Genomic DNA, 16012 nt, shown 5'->3' on the forward strand with positions numbered 1-16012 from the left:
ACTGCTAAGGTCATCAGTCTTGATGCTATAAAAATCACTTCCCGTTGACCTAGACTCATGATATTTAGCATGGAAGCAACGTTTCACAGTACAAGTAGAGGGAAAGAAGCGAAGTTTTTTATTTGTAATTATTTCACTCGAAAAGAAATATTTCTTTTGTCATTTGTTATCTGACTTCAGATTTGAAATTAAAACACTCTCGGAAGTCTTGAAATTTCTGGGGGCCGATATATACCAGTGACAATGTCGATAAGAGACAAAAACCGTCAACATCTTCGGTTTCAGGAATGGATGAACTGTCCCGTGATTAAGTTTGTACGGAATCCTCAGTGCACGAGTTCTGCTCGCACCTGGCCAACTTTTTTACAACTGATTTATGTACTCCAGTACGCTGTGCGTTGTCGAGTAAACAAAGCAGTGAGACAAAGAGTTGAATAATGAAACAATTATCGATGCAGTTCGAGTCACCGAGTGTTCGATAGCCGCTTACTTCGAATGACAGTGTGTTTTCGGGCGATTTGTCGTGACAAACGGTTCGATTTATCGACTGTACTAAAACACAGAGAATTCTTCGATTTATCGACGTTTCTACAAGGGACCATTTAACCGGGTTCAACTATCGATAAAAGTGATTTATCGAGGTTCGTACTGGCAAGAGTCGACTGTACTGTATATTGCTTGTGTAGGGCGTCATCACTATTAGATCCGGTCTTGGCGGGATTACCCGGCATACCGGGAATACACGCCCTTGGTTAAATGTGGCGGCTGTGAATGGGACTCCTTTAAGATTCCAGAGTGCTGCTTCCAGTCCGGTACCAGTCCCGCTGACATTCGCAACAGCAACGCAGAGCAGAGTCGGACGTAGATGCCCCCCGGGATAGCGATGCCGCCGCTCCCAGGAAACCCGGCATTGTCTCGGTCATGCATCTGCGCGCGCGAAGCCGCCAGGCGTCGTTTTGTTTTTGTTCCGCGTCCTCCTTCTCGTTCTCTCGTCTCGTGTCTGTGTTTCAGTCGCGCACACGAGCCGCTAATAAGGCCGCGCGGAGCACGTAAGTTCCCGTAATCAGTCGCTACCTGCGTAATGCGAGGCAGAAACTGGCTTTGCGTCTGGTTCAATTAACAGAAGCTATCTGACTAAACGGTGCTCGAGGGGTATACTGGCACGACAGTTGCACCATATTAAGCCTCTTCCAGGAAAAAATACTCACTGCTGAAGATCGAACCGACAATAGGCCGATCAGCATATTATGTGCAGTGTCTAAAGGCTTGCCCTATATCATTCATGAACAGCTGACGGATTGCCTTAAGGGGAAGGTCCTCTTTGAAAATTAAAAAAAAATAGTTTTTTGGCTTAAAATGTTCTCTGGGTTGTCTGTTTTACTGTAGCGTTCTTTGCAAGTTCGCTAGAAACTACGTTATCCAGTTACAAGGCGATTTATGAAAAAGTGTCTCCTAAAATCATCCACAGCGAGGAAAAATAGTCGATATAGATGCCAGTATGGCAGCATGTAATTTCAAATGGATATTATGACAGTGCTCGAACGTGAGATCGGACCATCCTGTTATACAGCTTCTGCACTAAAGCGGACGAAAAGTGTATCGAGCGAGCAGAGCAGAGTAGCGAATGATGGATACTGCCAAAGAGGTCCACAGGACCTCCATGTCCACGAAGAAGACGGAGGAAGACGTCCTTTTCAATTGAGAGGTATTGCTGTATGCTCTAGGAATCGCTGACTAGTGACATGTTTAAGTGAACTACAAAAAATTTAACCAGAGTTTCTCGTTTTTCTCGAAACAGTATGTTTCGAACAGACGGGGAACATAACACTGGAACCTTAAAATACGATTTTGATCGGAATTTGATACCAGCATTCTAAACTGAATTGTTTGTCAGTATACGTAGCCGTTTTACGATATCTTCAAAAGTCTATTTTTGGTGCGCTCTTTTGTCTCAATTTTTAGGCGAAAAAAAATACCATTTCTTTCAAAAGTCACCATTTGGTAAAATTAGATACTTTTCAATTGTTCTTTGTATACTGATAGCAAATACTTTGAGAATAATGTACACAAAATTATTTTGTTACAGGTTCAATAGGAGAGATTTGAGAACTCCCACCGATGACAAGTATTCCGGCTGCAAGGGGTCCTTCCACCTTGTGCAGCGGTTACAGCGAGCGTCCGATGTGGACACAAAAATGATCTCTTAAAGACAAAAGTGTAAGGAATAGAATTATATCATCAGATTTAGGATTACTGTTTACTTTACTTGAAAAAATCACGAGACATCACCAATTTTTCACGCGTTCAAAGACGGATACCCCCTTAAGACTCGTAACATTCACCATAAACAACAATCACACTTCCGAAAACACTACGTCACATATGAAATACTATTACAGTCTGATACAGATTTTTTCTCTTCTTTTTATATTTATTTACCTCCCTTTCTTTAAATTCGTTTCACGCTGGAGGCACCTGCAGTACAGAGGTTTAGGGTTAGTCTTGTACATGTTATGCAGTTGACAATTTGTGGAGCTGCTATTTGTTTTTTTCTACTCTTACGCATAAAATGTTTCTATACAGGTTGTCACGGTTATAAGTGCTGTTAATTTTTTTTTCTCTGCGTCGAACATTCTTCCCACAAATACGTCACGTTATTTACTACCTGATGTTTTCTGCAGAGTTGTATCTGCACCAATAAGTAGGCTACCTCTGTCAGTATAGACTAATCATTTTCCGTGCACGCATCCATACTTCAGCACCTGGCCTACTGTCCAGGAAAAAACGAATATTCATGGCCCGCTCTTGCTACGTGTACTTGGAGGTTCTACCCAACCTAAAAACATTGACTTGTAGTTGCTATAATTTGTAGTCTGCATATGACGTAAATGCTCATGTAATGTTGTTCAGTGCACTGTCCTCACTTACCAATATAAATATTTGCAATTATATTCGTCACATTTTGTATATATAAAGCAGTATATAAATGTAAACCAGTGGTTTCACGTAAAAATGTAAAACACTGTAATTTGTGAGATATTCTGCAAGAGAAGTCGAGTTTTAACGCGGTATCGAAAGGTCGAATGTTGAAACAGTTATCAAAGAAGCCTGGAGTGCAAGTAAGAGAATGATCATTGTATCGTGTGCTAGCCCAGGAGTTCTGTGCTCGAGGCCTCAATTTTAAGGCTTTTTGTTTTTGTGTAACACGCACGATTTCGATACACACCGTGGACGATGTAATTAAAAACTAAAAATATTACATAATTTATATCGTGGTCCAACATGTGGAAAATTAAATTTGAGAATACAATGTGCAGTTAACGAAGACACATGGTCGCGGAGTGGATGGTATTCGATGTGTAGGATGGACTGCAAATTTGAACTACAGATATAATGTAGTACTTTCACATCGTGGATTGTCGTCTCAGAAAGTAAACTGCGAAAGTACGATGTCTGGAAAATGCAATAGCCTGTTTGCCGAGTGGAAAGTTTCCACCGTCTAGGGGAAGCACCCGTGGTCTAGGGGTAGCGTCCTTCATTCATAACCAAAACGTCTGCGGTCCCGGGTTCGAATCCTACCGCTGCTTAAATTTCGCTTAATAATCAATATTGGCGGCCGAAGACTTCCGGCGTACGAAGTCACCTCTCATTCTGCCAACGGCCTTGTCAAAGAGGGCGGAGGAGCGGACAGAGGTTCAGGGCACTTTCTTGTCGTTGGGGAGGGAAACTGCCCCTAAAGGCGGAAGAATCAACAATGATCAACGGCATGAGGATGCAGAAGGCAATGGAAACCACTGCATTAAAGACACGTAACGTGTATCCACAGGACATGTGGCCTGTGAGTGAAGAAGTGTCATGATGATTTCTCAATTGGCTAAAGATTCCGGAATAGTGCCCCATTCGGATCTCCGGGAGGGGATCAACGGAAGGATAACGTTCTACGAGTTGGGCCGTGGAATGTCCTAAGCTTGAACGTGGTAGGGAAACTATAAAATCTGAAAAGGGAAATGCAAAGGATCAATCTAGAAATAGTAGGGGTCAGTGAAATGAGGTGTAAAGAAGACACGGATTTCTGGTCAGATGAGTATAGGGTAATATCAATAGCAGCAGAAAATGGTATAACGGGAGTAGGCAGGTAGGGCAGAGAGTGTGTTCCTGTGAACGGTTCAGTGACAGGGTTGTTCTTATCAGAATCGACAGCAAACCAACACCGACAACGATAGTTCAAGTACACATTCCGACATCGCAAGCTGAAGATGAAGAGATGGAGAAAGTGTATGACGATATTGAAAGGGTAATACAGTATGTAAAGGGACATTAAAATCTAATAGTCATGGGAGACTGGAATGCAGTTACAGGGGAAGGGGCAGAAGAAAAGGTTACAGGAGAATATGGGCTTGGGACAAGGAATGAGAGAGGAGAAACACTAATTGAGTTCTGTAACAAGTTTCAGCTGGTAATAGCGAATACTCTGTTCAAGAATCACAAGAGGAGGAGGTATACTTGGAAAATGTCTGGTGATACGGGAAGATTTCCATTAGATTACATCATGGTCGGCCAGAGATTCTGAAATCAGATACTGGATTGTAAGGCGTACCCAAGTGCAGACATAGATTCAGATCACAATTTAGTAGTGATGAAGAGTAGGCTGACGTTTAAGACATTAGTCATGAAGAATCAATACGCAAAGAAGTGGGATGCGGAAGTACTAAAGAATGACGAGATACGGTTGAAGTTCTCTAAAGCTATAGATACAGAAATAAGGAATAGCTCAGATGGCAGTACAGTTGAAGAGGAATGGACATTTCTAAAAAGGGCTATCACAGAAGTTGGGAAGGAAAACATAGGTATAAGTAAGGTAACTGCGAATAAACCATGGTTAACAGAAGAAATACTTCAATTGATCGATGAAAGGAGGAAGTACGAAAATGTTCCGGGAGACTCAGGGATAGAGAAATACAAGTCGCTGAGGAATGAAACAAATAGGAAGTGCAGGAAAGCTAAGACGAAATGGCCGCAGGAAAAATGTGAAGAGATCGAAAAAGAATGACTGTCGGAAGGACAGACTACGCATACAGGAAAGTCAAAACAACCTTCGGTGACGTGAAAAGCAAGGGTGATAACATTAAGAGTGCAACGGGAATTCCACTATTAAATGCAGAGGAGAGAGCGGATAGGTGGAAAGAATACACTGAAAGCCTCTACGAGGGGTAAGATTTGTCTGGTGTGCTAAAAGATGAAACAGGAGTCGATTTAGAAGAGATAGGAGATACAGTATTAGAATCAGAATTTGAAAGAGCTTTGGAGGACTTAAGATCTAATAAGGCTGAAGGGGTAGATAACATTCCATCAGAATTTCTAAAATCATTGGGGAAAGTGGCAATAAAAAGACCATTCACGTTGGTGTGTAGAATGTATGAGTATGGTGACATACCATCTGACTTTCGGAAAAGCATCATCCACACATTCCGAAGACAGCAAGAGCTGACGTGTGCGAGAATTACCGCACAATCAGCTTAACAGCCCATGCATCCAAGTTGCTTACAAGAATAATATACAGAAGAATGGAAAAGAAAATTGGGGATGCGCTAGATGACGATCAGTTCGTCTTTAGGAAAGGTAAAGGCATGAGAGAGGCAATTCCGGTGCAGCGGTTAATAATGGAAGCAAGACAAAAGAAAAATCAAGACATGTTCATAGGATTTGTCGACCTGGAAAAAGCGTTCGACAATGTAAAGTGGTGCAAGATGTTCGAAATTCTGAAAAAGTAGGGATAAACTATAGGGAGAGACGGGTTATGTACAATATGTACAACAGGCAAGAGGGAATAATAAGAGTAGACGACCAAGAACGAAGCGCTCATATTAAAAAGGGTGTAAGACAAGGATGTAGCCTTTCACCCTTACTGTCCAATCTGTGCATCAACGAAGCAATGATGGAAATAAAAGAAAGACTCAGGGGTGAGATTAAAATCAAGGTGAAAGGATATCAATGATAGCATTCGCTGATGACACTGCTATCTTGAGTGAAAATGAAGAAGAATTGCTTGATCTGCTGAAATGAATGAACAGTCTAATGAGTACAGAGTATCGAAGAAAGACGAAGGTAATGAGACGTAGTAGAAATAAGAACAGCGAGAAACTTAACACCAGGATTGAGGGTCACGTAGTAGATGAAGTTATGGAATTCTGCTACCTAGGCAGTAAAATAACCAATGACGGACGGAGCAAGGAGGACATCAAAAGCTGACTAGCAATGGCAAAAAGGGCATTCCTGACCGAGAGAAGTCTACTTGTTTCAAATATCGGACTTAATTTGAGGAAGGAATTTCTGAAATGTACGTCTGGAGTACAGCATTGTATGTTAGTGAAACATGTACTGTGGGGAAAACCGGAACAGAAGAGAATCGAAGCATTCGAGATGTGGTGCTACAGACGAATGTTGAAAATTAGGTGGACTGATAAGGTAAGGAATGAGGAGATTCTGCTCAGAATCGGAGAGGAAAGGAATATGTAGAAAACATTGATAAGGAGAAGAGACAGGATGATTTGACATCTGTTAAGACATGAGGGAATGACTTCCATGGTACTAGAGGGAGCAGCAGAGGGCAAAAACTGTAGAGGAAGACAGAGATTGGAATATATCCAGCAAATAACTGAGGATGTAGGTAGCATGTGCTACTCTGAGATGAAGAGGCTAGCACAGGAGAGGAATTCGTCGCGGGCCGCATCAAACCAGTCAAAAAACGGATGACCAAAAAAAGAAAAAAAGGGGAAGCTGTGAACTTAATGAACGTACAGATCAGGGTGGTTGTACTGTAAATTATTGTGTCGTAAGCTAATAAAATGGTGGTTACCCGTCGGGACAGTGAAGAAACTTGAACGCTTCATATGTACAGTGCTAGCTGTGATATTGTGGTAAAACAATTAATTTCTTGCCACTACCCACATACTCACGGAATAATAATCGAAACACTCTAATGTCGAGACTGTGAAGCAAAATGTTAGACATTGTGAGGCACGTTGTGGGCTGTAACACAGCGTGATTCCGTGCCGACGTTAGAAACTTTCAGGGATGATGAAGAAGAGTAAATGTATCAATTTTAGGTAAGGGACCCTGGTCCGGAGACGACCGAGTCGAAAATTATAAGCGAAAACCATTCTGATACCTCTGACAGTGGAACACATGTCTATGTTGTTATTGTTGTTGTTATTGTTGTTGAGATTGCAGTGTAGGCAATCCCAACAAGCTCTTAGGTGTAGAGGTTGCGACAGCAAATTTTCCCATGCTTATGGCTTACTGTGTACTGACATGAGCTTTTCCGGTGTACAATATACGTACTGCAGAAGACCACAGTATGTGTTTATAAGTTGAAGTACCAACGTCGATCAGCGGTATCCAAACTGATTTGTACCAAATGACAGAACTTTTATATATGATTTTCGTGTGTGGGCAAGCAAATGGAAGCAGCAGAGAAGGGTAAAGGTTGTACAGGACCAAATATCACGATACAAGACATCGAATTCAAACTATCTTTCGCAGACTGTTCCAAGTGAAATAGGACAGTTGGTATCTCAGTACAACGACCGAGGGTGACAACGAACTACACGGACTTCCGACTTCCGAAGATGCAGCGATCGCTCGCGTAGATGAGGAGCCTGTAATCAGCACTCGATCAGCTGCACGAAAAATAAACGTTTCACAGAGTACTGCGTGGCACGTAATCTGGCAAGTAATCTGGAAATGCATCTAAACCCATACCATCCACAGAAGATGCGTACTTTGACTCCTACTGACTTACGACCTCATGTTGAGCTCAGCCAAATGGTTCTCGCAGCGCCTTGCAGTCGATCCGCACTTTTCCGCGTATGCAATTTCACAGGTGAAGCCTGTCTAACCAGAGACGGAATGATAAATAATCTCAACAGTCATGGTTGAGCCGATGAAAATCCCCATGCTTCATTGTGAAGAGCCATAGACACAGATTGCCAGTCAGCGTGTTGGGCAGGCGTAGTCAATGATTACGCTACGTACTAAGCGTTTTCCTCTCCGCTTGTCGGGGAATTTCGGTCTCCTTGACATCAAGTTACGTGGTCCGTTACTAGTCCATCAACAGGGAAAATTATCTGAGAGTACTGGGAAGTATTCAGCACTAATTCTGTACGTCAAGAACAGGTTTCGAGAGTTAACGGCCCTAGTTTGAGTGCTGCATGAGGCTAAGGTGGAGCAGGAATAGATTTTCGATTACACCTTCCGACTCGTTCGTTTCCGGACGAGCGCCCCTTCCCTCGAAGTGATGATATTTTCTTCCTCATCATGCCTGAGCGTTTGTAACAATATCACGGTATCATCCTGTAACGGAGAGCTTCTCGTCATAATCTGATATGAAACTACAGCATTTCTGACTGTGTCGAAAAATGATTAACAAGCTTTGTGACGTCGGTAAACATCATGTGTTTGGTTTGAACAGAACGTTCGATGTACATCGCTGACTGCAGATACTTCAGTTAACGAAGAGGCTGTAGATACCGCACTTTCCTTCTGCGTCTACAAACAAGTGGACAGCAGTAGGTCTTCTAAGTGATTTCACATCGTTCTTTATCTAACACATAGATAAATGTCAGAAACATAATTTGCACTGAAACTATTTTACAACTTCTCTCTGTTACTACTCTTTCACGTAACTCAAACCCCGATCATTTTTAAACGACGTTTACAATGATTTCAAAAATTTAAAATTAAATTAATTTCTTTTGTTAAATGACTTTCCACACAATATATTATATTCTACGAATACTTTATCTTTCGACATTGCTTTCATCCTTCTAGCATTTATGTGTGCCACATATTTATCTGCAGTGACAATTTTTTTTCGGCTCTTGTTTTTTTCCATCTTTTGCTTCATATAAGTGTGCAATTGCAGTGCTTGTGAGGGTTAACCTCTTTTGCACGTTTATCCAAAAAGTACGTCGAATTTTGTACTATTTAGTGCAATTTTCTAGTAAAATGCACACATTGTATCGTCATCACCGTTAAGGCAGTTGGCCGCAACCAGTCAGAAAAAGAGTACGTGTGGTTTCATTGGTGAAGTATTGAAGACTGCGGGCAAACTTTGAATCAGATACCTGTATGTTGCATGGCATTTGTTCACGTATCAGCATTTGCCATTCTACAATATACCAGGGCTATTGTGAGGTCTTGCTTGCTTGTTTGGTGAATATTAGTAAGCGGTTCAGTATGGGTGAATGTAAAATTTAGTTAATTCTGAGAACAGTTACAATTTTACACATTTCACTAGAAATTTATCAAGTTTCCTCCCCTTCTGCTACAGTTTAAGACATCAGTTTTTTTATTACAAAATATTTTATACGAACACAGTAGTTTCTGTAAGAAGCAATACTACGGAGATTCCTGTTTCCTTTACACACAGCAGATGCATTGATCGAAGTGGCTGACAACAAGCATGCTATCGAGAGATCCGAAGAGACTATTTTAACGCTACCTTCAACTACAATAAAAGAGTAATAATGATGCAGTTCTTAATCAAGGATTCCGTATCGTTTAAGAGTACTATAATACTGTACTGCTTGGGGTGTTCAATAAGTAATGCAACAAGTTTATTTTCGTAGCGAATTTCCGTTGAAAATATGGGATATTTGTTGTGGGACATCGTGGAATATTCCCGCTTCAGCTTCTGTAGTTTCATGAAAATCGATATGTGGTGGAGCTATAAATAGCCTTTGGACTGGCGTTTGTAACAGAGGTGCGATCAAAGCAGACAGCTCTCACTGATTTTCTTTTGGAGGAAGACCAGAGCATTGCAGATATTCATAGGCGTTTTCAGTATGTCTACGGACAACAGGCAGTGAACACAAGCACGGTGAGTCGTTGGGCGAGGCGTCTGTCATCACAGCAACGAGGTCGCGCAAACCTGCCCGGTCTCTCGCGCGCCAGCAGGCCGCACACGCCTGCGACTCCTGCAGTGTTGGAAAGTCCGGACACCCTCATCGGAGGTGATCAACGAATCACGCTTCAACACTCCGCTGTACAACTGGACGTCTCTACTGGCAGTGCAGACACACTCGTCCACCATCTAGGGTACTCAGAGGTGTGTGCCCGCTGGTTTCCTCGTCACCTAACAAAAAGACCATAAACAGCAACGATGGAACATCTGCACGAAGTTGCTTGCGCACTATGGAGCTGATCGTGATAATTTACTGTCGAACGTTGTCACAGGCGACGAAACACGGGTTCATCACTTCGAACCAGAAACAAGTCCGCGCCGATAGCTGCCGTCCTATGGGCCCGGGTTCGATTCCCCGCTGGGTCGGGGATTTTCTCCGCTCAGAGACCGGGTGTTGTGTTGTCTTCATCATCATTTCATCCCCATCCGGCGCGCAGGTCGCCCAGTGTGACGTCGAATGTAATAAGACCTGCACCAAGGCGGTCGGACCTGCCCCGTAAGGGGCCTCCCGGCCAGTGACGCCAAACGCTCATTTCCATTTACCAGAAACAAAACGGCAATCATGGAGTGGCGCCACACCACCACTCCTCCGAAGAAAAAGTTCACAACCTCACTCTCAGCCATTATAGTCATGGTTACGGGCTTCTGTGATCCTTAAGGGGTTATTTTGTTCGATGTCCTCCCTCACGGCGCAACGATCAACTCCGAAGTGCATTGTGTAAGCTCAGGAATTTGAAGAAATGACCTCAGCGTGGTCGTCGCCACAAAAATGCAAACGAACTTCTCCGTGATAACGTAAGGCTTCACACAAGCCTGCCCATCCGAGAGGAGCCCACAAAAGTTCATTGGACTGTTCTTCTTCATCCACTCAACAGCCCGGATCTTGCACCTTCAGACTTCCGTCTGTTTGCTAGAAAGAAGGGCGCGCTCTGCCGTAAGCAGTACGTGGATAACGGGGAGGTTACTGATGCAGCAAGACCTTGGCTCCGCCGTCGACCAGTAGAGCGCTGCCATGCGGGCACACAGTCTCTCCCAGTAAGGTGGCGCAAGGACGTCGAATTGAACGGAGATTATGTTGAAAAATAGGGTTTTGTAGCCAAAAAAGGGGGGGCAACATGAAGTATTGGAATCCTCAAGAAAGCCAATCTGGTTCCAGAAAAAACGCCTCTCGTACATGGAACCGTGCTGTAAGTAAGAAAACAGTATTACTGTTATTGTTCTGCTAACTTACATTCTCCTTAGACCAGCAGCATTTCTACCTTCTCCTCGTTGGTGTTCATTCCACTCATACAAACTTTCAACTAAAGACATTGAATGAATGGCTGGTGTACACTTTCCGTCTGTTTCTATTGGTTTACTGTCAACTCCAGCATGTGGACGAGTTACTAAAAAATAACATATTGGTTACGTGACAGGTTTTGAGTAGATCTTGAGATGAAATGGATAACCAAATAAAAGGTATACACAGTATTGTTTAAAAAAGACGTACTGCTGTCTATATCTTCGTAAGGAACGAAGTTAGAAGAATGGCAACCATAATGTCCCCCCCCCCCCCCCCCGGTAGCTAAACAACGTTCACATTTGCTTGACAATTTTTTAAATTTGTTTCTGGTTAAAAAGTTTGGCATGACTAAGCTAAATGGGAGTGTGAGAAGTACTGACATGAAGTGTATGTTAGAGCTGTTTTCAGTTTAGCTACTTCATGTTCTGTAGTGCATTTCATAGTGTATTCTGGATTTTATATTTATTTGTATTAGTCGGAGAACGGTTTGATTCAAATAATGGAGGTGCAGATTTCTTAATTAAATTTCTATGAATCCGGGTCAGTTTACAAAAGTCCCCAGGGCTCGCAGTTTAGCAACTGCGGCATACTTCAGCCGAAATCTGGAACATTTCTTTCATAATAGGCGTTCGAAATTTTGCGTGAAAGAAATCCAAGGGTTACTGGGGCGGTGCACGCCGACTTCGTGCTGAACAACGACACTGGTTTATGGAGACTCGAGTTTAAACTTTAATTACAAGCAAACTAACAGGCCTATCGTAAAATGAGTTACACCAATGAATACACCTGTTGTAGATGGGACTCACAGTCATATTTTTTTTTTTTTGAAACACATCATCTTTACGCCAGTGACTGTTATAAGTTTTTATTACACTATTGCAATTTCGGCCTTAGGCCATTATCAAGTGATATTATGGCTTTAAGCCATGTCACAAATGTATCAGCTTACATTAGGTTGACATGGCTTAAAAGCCATAATATCAGTTGATAATGGCCTAAGGCAGAAATTGCAATAGTGTAATAAAAACTTATAACAGTCACTGACGTAAAGATGATGTTCTTCAAAAGAGTTACACCAATATCGTTTTGTTTTATTCGGCTTTAGGGCATATTGAGCAGTTTGGTTTTAAAGTTCAATACATATTTTTTACTATAGATTGTGGTAACGATTGTCCTGTTTTCGGTCTCTTCGCTGCGACCTGCTCATTTCAGAACTATATAGCTTGAAATGTATTTGTCCTATGTTAATGAAATTTTGGTCAGTTATAGGCACATATATACTGATAGTAGAAATTTCAAGTTAGAGAGTTTTTCAAACAGCCCAAAACAGTTCTTATGATTTTTCGAAAATAATTTTTCCTCAGCGGAGGATAAACATATGACAGAGATCGTGGGTTTGTTTTGAAGATCTCTTTCGTAATTGTAAGAAGCTACAACCACAGCGACCGTACAGTGTGATATGGATTTTATAAAGAGCGATATTTAAGACTGGTTTTGTGCGTGATGGACCGTGGGAACAACAGGGGGCGCAGTGGCGGAATCAGGTACTACGTTGCCAGTCACAGGCAAACCATTTTACGACGGCGAGGTTCCGGCGATGACGCGTCCATTTTCACGGTCGTCCACGCTGTTAATCGCGAGGTACAGCACACAAAGAAGCAGTCGTAAATACACTACTGGCCATTAAAATTGCTACACCAAGAAGAAATGCAGATGATAAACGGGTATTCATTGGACAAATATATTATACTAGAACTGTGATTGCATTTTCACGCAATTTGGGTGCATAGATCCTGAGAAATCAGTACCCAGAACATCCACCTCTGGCGGTAATAACGGCCTTGATACACCTGGACACTGAGTCAAACAAAGCTTGGATGGAGGGTACAGGTACAGCTGTCCATGCAGCTTCAACACGATACCATAGTTCATCAAGAGTAGTGACTGGCGTATTGTGGCGAGCCAGTTGCTCGGCCACCATTGACCAGACGTTTTCAATTGGTGAGAGATCTGGACTGTGGCTGGCCAGGGCAACAGTCGAACATTTTCTGTATCCAGAAAGGTTCGTACACGACCTGCAACATGCGGTCGTGTATTATTCTGCTGAAATGTACGGTTTCGCAGGGATAGAATGAAGGGTAGAGCCACGGGTCGTAACACATCTGAAATGTAACGTCCACTGTTCAAAGTGCCGTCAATGCGAACAAGAGGTGACCGACACGTGTAACGGCCGGCCGGAGTGACCGTGCGGTTCTAGGCGCTGCATCTGGAACCGAGCGACCGCTACGGTCGCATGTTCGAATCCTGCCTCGGGCATGGATGTGTGTAATAACCTTAGGTTAGTTAGGTTTAATTAGTTCTAAGTTCTAGGCGACTGATGACCTCAGAAGTTAAGTCGCATAGTGCTCAGAGCCATTTGAACCATTTTTAGACGTGTAACCAATGGCACCCCATACCGTCACGCTGGGTGATAAGCCAGTATCGCGATGACGAATAGACGCTTCCAATGTGTGTTCACCGCAATGTTGCCAAACACGGATGCGACCGTCATGATGCTGTAAACAGAACCTGGATTCATCTGAAAAAATGGCGTATTGTCATTCGTGCCCCCAGGTTCGTCGTTGAGTACACCATTGCAGACGCTCCTGTCTGTGATGCAGCGTCAAGGGTAACCGCAGCCATGGTCTCCGAGCTAATAGTCCACGCTGCTGCAAACGTCGTGGAACTGTTCGTGCAGATGGTTGTTGTCTTCAAACGTCTCCATCTGTTGACTCAGGGATAGAGACGTGGCTGCACGATCCGTTACAGCCATGCGGATAAGATGCCTGTCATCTCGACTGCTAGTGATACGAGGCCGTTTGGATCCAGCACGGCGTTCCGTATTACCCTCCTGAACCCACCGCTTCCATATTCTGCTAACAGTCATTGGATCTCGACCAACTCGAGCAGCAATGTCGCGATACGATGAACCGCAATCGCGATAGGCTACAATCCGACCTTTATCAAAGTCCGAAACGTGATGGTACGCATTTCTCCTCCTTACACGAGGCATCACAACAACGTTTCGCCAGGCAACGCCGGTCAACTGCTGTTTGTGTATGAGAAATCGGTTGGAAATTTTCCTCATGTCGGCACGTTGTAGGTGTCGCCACCGGCGCCAACATTGTGTGAATGCTCTTAATAGCTAATCATTGGCATATCACAAAATCTTCCTCCTGTCGGTTAAATTTCGCGTCTGTAGACGTCATGTTCGTGATGTAGCAATTTTAATGGCCAGTTGTGCATAAAAATATAACTATTTCTAAAATCCGGACCGCACTATACCGTAACCGTGGTTGTAGCGTCTTACAATGACAAAAGAAGAAACCCACTCTTTCTGTTACGTGTTTATACTGTTTATACTAGACTGAGAAAAATTTACTTTAGGAGACTCATAAGAACTTTTTTGTGGGCGATTGTAAAATTCTGTAACATTAGATTTTCACTACCAACACGCAGGTTGAACATTAATAATACCGACAAACTGCAGAGACGAATTCCTGACTGGAAATGTAGGAAAGAAGGTCGTATGAACATGTGTCCGAAAATGTATCGCTGCCACTGTAGACGGCGCTGACGAATGAAATTTCCTTTGAACAAGTGCCGTGTGTCCCTTGAGTACTGCAGGTTGTGTGATTGGTGCAGCGTACTGTAAGCAGCAGAATGGTCCGGCATTCATGCCGGGAAGATACCGAGGTGGTGTTCGTATTCAGCCAAGCAGATGGAAACGGTCGAGAGGCAGCATGGCTGTACCAAAACAAGTAACCTCACAGACACCAACCACATCACACAACAATTCAAGCCATCTTTGGACTTTGTGTGATAATAGGTCCTTTCAGACAAACGAACGTACAGTAAGGCCGCGGACTGTGTGTACACTGGGTTTGGAGGACCGGATTCTACAGCATATTGAGGGAAACCCTAGTACAAGCTCTAGGCAAGTGGCCCGCCAACATGGTGTAAGACAGAGTACGATTATGTGTATCCAGCACGACAGCCTCTACTATCTGTGTCACCTGCAACGAGTGCAACGATTATCAGCAGCGGAGTCAGCAGCTCGTGGTCTTGCGGTAGCGTTCTCGCTTCCCGCGCACGGGGTCCCGGGTTCGATTCCCGGCGGGGTCAGGGATTTTCTCTGCCTCGTGATGACTGTGTGTTGTGTGTTCTTCATCATCATTTCATCTTCACTGACTCGCAAATCGCCGAAGCGGCGTCAACTAAAAAGGACTTCCAATACGGCGGCCGGACTTCCCTGCATGGGGCCTCCCGGCCAACAATGCCCTACGATCATATCAGGAGCGAATTTACCTCTACAGGAAGGATTTTGTCGATGGGTTTTGCACCAGGCCATCACAGTTGTGGGATATCTGTTATCTTTACCGACGAAGTAAACTTTACCTTAACTGGAATCATCAGTCTGCCTAATCGTCATCTGTGGCCTACAGACACGGTACGTGGTCAGTGGGACTTTCATTCGTCAGAGTCATCTACCCTGGCAACGATGCATTTCCAGTCACATGTTCATAGAGCCTTTTTCCCTCCATTTAGAGCCAGGAACCCATCCCTGCAGTTTGTTGGATTTATTAACGTTTGTTTGCCTATAAACCATTAAAATTTCGTTGATGTCGGACGAATACACTGTATTTCTAGCTGTATAGTTTTGAAGTGAGCAGTTCATAGCTAACACGCCGAAAACCGGAGAACCCTAATTACAATCTACACTAAAT

General features: G+C 43.3%; 1 protein-coding gene across 1 annotated transcript in view; it reads right to left on the reverse strand.

The window, feature by feature from the left end:
• Window positions 1–16012, reverse strand: part of LOC126188574 (neuropilin-1a-like) — a gene marked incomplete at its 5' end in the record, with an annotated part of 276952 nt that overhangs the window by 110013 nt on the left and 150927 nt on the right. The window lies entirely within an intron of this gene.

Source organism: Schistocerca cancellata, chromosome 5, assembly GCF_023864275.1.
Source record: "Schistocerca cancellata isolate TAMUIC-IGC-003103 chromosome 5, iqSchCanc2.1, whole genome shotgun sequence".
Taxonomy (NCBI): Eukaryota; Metazoa; Arthropoda; class Insecta; order Orthoptera; family Acrididae; genus Schistocerca; species Schistocerca cancellata.